Source organism: Dromiciops gliroides, chromosome 4, assembly GCF_019393635.1.
Source record: "Dromiciops gliroides isolate mDroGli1 chromosome 4, mDroGli1.pri, whole genome shotgun sequence".
Taxonomy (NCBI): Eukaryota; Metazoa; Chordata; class Mammalia; order Microbiotheria; family Microbiotheriidae; genus Dromiciops; species Dromiciops gliroides.
The window spans coordinates 334537077-334543076 of NC_057864.1; positions in this window are offsets into that span (position 1 = coordinate 334537077).

Consider the following 6000-nt stretch of genomic DNA (forward strand, 5'->3'; position numbering starts at 1 on the left):
ATTATTATTACAATAGTAATGAAAGAGCTAACATTTTCTATCACCTTTTAAGGTTTACAAATACATGGAAGGTTTATATATGTAAATAAGTGTAAGATTTTCCATACATTATCTCCTCTGATCCTCGAACGTATGAGAGGGACTGTTTCATAAGCAAGTCTTGTTCTCATCTTTTGTCTTCTGAGGCCTCATTTTTGCTCAAGAAGCACTAATAAGATGTGCCATGCTTATTAGTCAATTCTGTGGTGCCAAAATCTGGATTCCAGTTTCTGGTGACATGTTTTTAATTTAAGGACATAGAATGTCCTCCCTGAGAAGCTTAGTTGTCTAGGTGATTGTAAACTCCTCAGAGGTGGAGGCCATGTCTGTGTGCTGTGCACACAGCAAGTGCTCAGGGACTGATTGCTGATTGACATGTCCTCGACATTTGCAGCTGCTACCACCACAGGGCAGCTATTTATTGTTCCTTACTGTTCATCATTCTCCCCCCCTAGAAATTCCTGACCCCCGATATGAAATGTTTAATTTTATTTGGACCTGCAAATATGAGTCCATAGTTTTCTGCTGTAATTTATTGCATATCCATTCTTTCTCAAAGCTTTTCTTCTTATGAGGCCATAGATATGAAAATGCTTTATTTTATTCTTATTAAAATTAAAATGAAAGGCAACAGCATAGTGACACATAATAGGTCCTTAATAAATGCTTATCAATCAACTTATTAATTAATAGTGTGATAAAATAATGGAATTTAGCAGCCGCCCAGGGGTCCCACCTGATTGATTTAGTATTGTTTGAATTGGGTGAGAATGAGAAACTGGCTAAGTACCTACTTGGGGATGATTAAATTGTAGCCACACCTGGCCAGCCCTGAGTGACGTGTTGGTGTACTACTGACGTTAACACGGGAGCACTCTCAGCCAACCAGCTTGAAGGACCTCCCCTTTGGAGAAGGGAGAGAGAAAGTAAGAGGGGGAACGCTGGCTCTGAGAAGTCTCTTTCCGTTTGGTGAACTTCGAGAGCATACCGGAGAGGGACTACACAGCTAACTCCCATTGAAACTATGGACCCCAGGTGGTGAGTTATTAGAAGCAAGGCCAGCTCTTTGAGTTAGCTGAGCTGGAAGTAATTTGGGGGTTTGAGTCAGTCTTTGCTAAAGCCAGGGAGATTATCCGTTTTTCTCTTCCCCTATTTCATTGTCCCTGGCTTTATTAACTTCACCTTTGTTGTAAATTTTATTCCCATTAATAAAACCTGATTTGTTTGTGGAAAAGAGGCTGTTAATCTCCTTTCTTTTTAGGCTGGGAAAAATAACTAAAAAAGGCAGTTTGGAAGGGAGGAAACTTTGGACCTAGAGGTCTCTCATTATTTTCTGAACCCCAATATTACAGCAAGCCACCCAGTTAACTCTCCCCATAATAAATTTGGTCCTCACAATAGTGAGCTAGCTTCAAAAGTCAACAATAATATATTAAACATCTACTAGCTGCCAGACACAAAACTAAATGCTGGAAATACAAATATAAGCAGAATACCCTAAAAGACCTGGGTTCAAGTTCTGCCTCCAACATGTACTGACTGTGGGTAACTTGCTTAACTTCTTTTTTATTAAATTATTTGAAATTTTGATTTCCAAATTCTATCCCTTCCTCCCTCAGCTCCCCTTTCCTTGAGGGAATAAACAATCAGATATAGATTATGCATGTGCAATTATGTAAAACATTTCCATATTAGTCATTTTGAATTTACTTAACTTCTCTGCTCTAGGCAACTTCCCAAGACCATAAGTTGCCAATTTGTATTGCTAGAAAGAGAATCCTTATCACAGATTCAATCCCTTGGAAAGCACCTGCCCTAAAAGTTTCTTCCAGTTTTGACTCCATTTATCAGTCCATATTCCACTTGGTTTCAGTCAGAACAGCATCAGTCTATTGAGCCCTGTGGAAGAATGGTCCAGGTGAGAAATAGCTCTAGCTTCCATTGATGGTCTATCTCTTCTCCACCCCCCTCCAATCCCCATCTTTCCCAACAACTCCAGTCACTCAGATTCTGGAGTGAGAGCTAGTATGATTGCTATCATCACTACCAGCAGCCCTTACTCTCCTGACTGAACCATTTTTTCACAATTCCTACTACTGTACTTAGAAAGGGCAATTCACAATTTTTCTAGAGTGGCCCATGTAATCAGGAATCCATATGGGTGTAGGCATGAATTTTTTATTGATAGCAACAGTGAAATATAGCCTGCAAGCTGATCAAAGATAATAATTTCTTATCAGTAATGCAGGAGATGTTCCCAAACCTCCAGTTTAATCAAACTTCAAGACTCAGCTGAAATCTCATGTTCTGTAGGAGGCTGGTTCTGATTTCCCCAGTTGCCATTAGTAGTGCCTTAACTCTCAGATTTGCTTCCATTTACTCTGTATTTATCTTGTGCACACTTAATTAATTGTCATGTTTGTCTTGTCCATTAGAATGTTAACTCTTTGAGGGCAGGGCTGTTTTTTGCCTTTCTTTGTATCCCTAGTGCTTAGCACTGTGCCTGACAAAACAGTAGTAGTTTAATAGATACTTCTCAACTGACCTACAACTCTAGAACTATTCTACATGTTCGTTCATGGTTATTCTAATTCTTTTTACAAAGATATAGCATCGATCAGCTTCCCTTTAAGGGGTTCTATGAAAGAAAATATACTTTTATATGGACAGATGAACCCAAATATTTCCAGAAATGACTTGCATTTAGTCTTGATTTTAAGATTAGACAACCCACAACTAGAGGGTCATTCTCCATTATGATTTTTCTCATGACTACATCCAAATTGATTTTTTTTTTTTTGGTGAGGCAATTGGAGTTAAGTGACTTGCCCAGGGTCACACAAGTAGTAAGTGTTAAGTCTCTGAGCCCGAATTTGAACTCAGGTACTCCTGAATCCAGGGCCAGTGCTCTTTCTACTGCACTACCTAGCTGCCCCAAATTGATTTTTTCAAAACTCAGGTAAATAAATATATTCAAATATGATTTTTCACATGATCATGCATGACTACATAGAACAATGAGCCTGTTTTCTGGCAATATTGAAATGAAAGGCTAATCATTTACCCTTCAAAAACCTTTTTTTTCTTTCTTCTTGTTATGGGCTCCTGGGTACCTCAGAAATTTTCTGGGGTAAAGAAAAGAACCTTCTCCTTGAGAAACTAAACCAAAGAACAGAAACACCTAAAGAGATGGATCCGGACTGAATTAGCTCCAGGACCAACACCCTTCATTCCAGTCTCCCCCACCCCTGGGGAGATAAGATTAGGTGTGGCTTCTGCCTTTGTGGCATGAGGAGGACAGAGATGGCTTGAGAGATCCGGAGCCCCTCACCCAATTTCCCCCAGCTACCATCAGTGGGGGATGGTCCTCCCCCATAAAGGAACTTTCCACAGTCAGAGGTCACCTCATCAGACCACCATCGGTTCTCTATAAAAGTATCTGCCTGTCTCCTGCTGGATGAGAAAGAAGGTATCTCAGAGAGCCACGCCTCTGTGCCGTGCCTTCTCTCTATGAGAAGTCCAAGGATTTCTCTCTTGGTTTCCTTTCCCTGGCACCTAAATAAACTATTATTTTATTCTAATTGGATTTGTGTGCAAGAGGGTAGAATTCTTTAAAGAGGAATTCCTAAAGACCCCTACCCCAAGCCCCCTTCAATTTCCCCATTATACTTCTCAAATCCCAAGCGCTAAATGAAACTTTTCTTGAGTCTCACCTTTGAAATCACCTAATATGGATTTTATCTATGCTTCTAGGTATATTGTGTCATCTCAGGAATGTTTCATTTTTGTCTTTGTATCCCTAGGGTCACTATAGCTCCTGGTGTATTGTGGGAATTTCATCAATATTTATTGACTGATAGATTACAGAGGCAGTGGGGTACAGTCAGAAAGGCACAGTCACTGGAGTAAGAAGACCTGGGTTTGAATCCTGCCTCTGACACACCTGTGTGACCCTAGACCAGTCACCTTAGTTCTCTGGGCATCAGTTTCCTTATTTTAAAAAGTGATGGGTTTGGACTGGACAGCTTCCAAGGTCCCTTCCCGATCTAGACCTTTGCTTGCTATGATTCTCATACTTCCACCAAGACTTAGCTCAGAGCCTTTCCCCCAGAAATATACAAAAACACTAGAAAGGCAAAGTATAAGGAACAATGTGGTGTCCTGGGGGAAATGTACAATGTGTAATTAGAAAATCTGAGTTTAATCTCAGCTCTGCTATTTACTACCTGCATGACCTTGAATAAGTTATTTCCCCTCCTTCGACCTTAGTTTTCTTACCTGTAAAATGTAAGTAATGGATTAAAGACTTGAAGGTTCCTTTTAGTTTTAAGTGTATAATCCTATGAAAAGTGGTAGGAAATGACAAGACTTCTCAGAGGTGGTCAAACTATCCAAGAAGTCCCTTTCTTTTTTTTATTATTTTGCAGGGCAATGAGGGTTAAAATGACTTGCCCAGGGTCACACAGCTAGTAAGTGTCAAGTGTCTGAGGTCAAATTTGAACTCAGGTCCTCCTGAATCCAGGGCCAGTGCTTTATCCACTGCACCACCTAGCTGCACCAAGAAAGCCCTCTTTTCTAGGAATCTTTTGTAACAGGCACCTTCGAACTGCCCAGAAGGATGCCTTATTGCCACTTCTTTGATTAACTTTTTGCACTTGCCACCAGGAAAATCAAGAGAAAGATTTCTACTCAAAGACCGGGGCCATGGGACTTACTGAGATTCTTCTATATCCCTCCCTCAATCTATCTATACACTATGGTAGATTTAGAACAGGCACAGTATTTTTGGCAGTATTTATTTTGACCACAGTGTGAAGGACTTTCGAGATCAAGTCCATGTGCACATTAAGTATATGTGATCACTCAATATGGCACTTTGTTTTGTAACAATTGTACTTACCATGTAAAAGTTCTTATTACAGCTATCTGTGTTGGGTTCTTATACCCATGAGGTTGTGAGCTCTTTGAGGATGGACACTGGATCCTTTCTAAACTTTGAATTCTCCTAGAAACATGGAATACTCTGCAAGCAATAGGCATTTAATAAATGTTTGTTAGAAATGACATAAAAATTATCTTGGCACTCAGAATTCATCAGTTCTTTCTCTCTGGAGTTTCAGATTGAAGCATACTTTTTTTCCACTTCATTTTTCTTGCTTTTTTTCACAACATGGAAATGTTTTACATGACTTCACATGTATAATTGATATTGCTTGTCTTCTCAATGGATGGGGAAAAGGCTGGAGGGAGAATTTAGAAATCAAAAAAAATTTTAAATGAATGTTAAAATAAATAAAGTATAAATTATTTTTTATAATTGGCTTGGTACAAGATTAAATCAAATCATTATACCTCCCTCCCTTCATTGAGGAGATGAGGAACAATGGGTATGAAATATTGTAAATGCTGTCGGATGATGTATTTGTGGGCAGCTAATATATTAGTTGGTTTGTCTGAATTTTTTCCTTTTTAAAAATTTTTTGCTGCAAGGAAAGGCTTACTTGGTAGAAGGGGAAAGAGGGATGTATTCACAAATGAATGTGATATAAAAATTAAAAGTATAATCACTGTATCTTAGGATCCTCCCATTTCATTTCCCTTTCTATAGGCTAAGATCTCCTCTAACCCCCAAATCCTTGGGCCACTGTTCTTTCTTGGTAGTTCCCTTAACAACTGACAGTTTAATTCAGTTAAACAATAAGTGTTCATTAAATGCCTGGGAGGTGCCAGGGACTGTGTTAAGATGTGTGAATACAAAAGACAAAAAGAACAATGCTTGTACTCCAGGAACTTACATTCTATTTGGAAAGGTGATGTGTATGCCTACAATGTATAATAAAGTTCACATGTGAAAAAGAAATACAAAATAAATGCAAAGCATTTTAAGGATCGAGGGCACTTGACATTGAAAGATTCCAAAGAGGCTTAATGCAGAAGGTGGCCCTTGAACTAAGTCTTGAA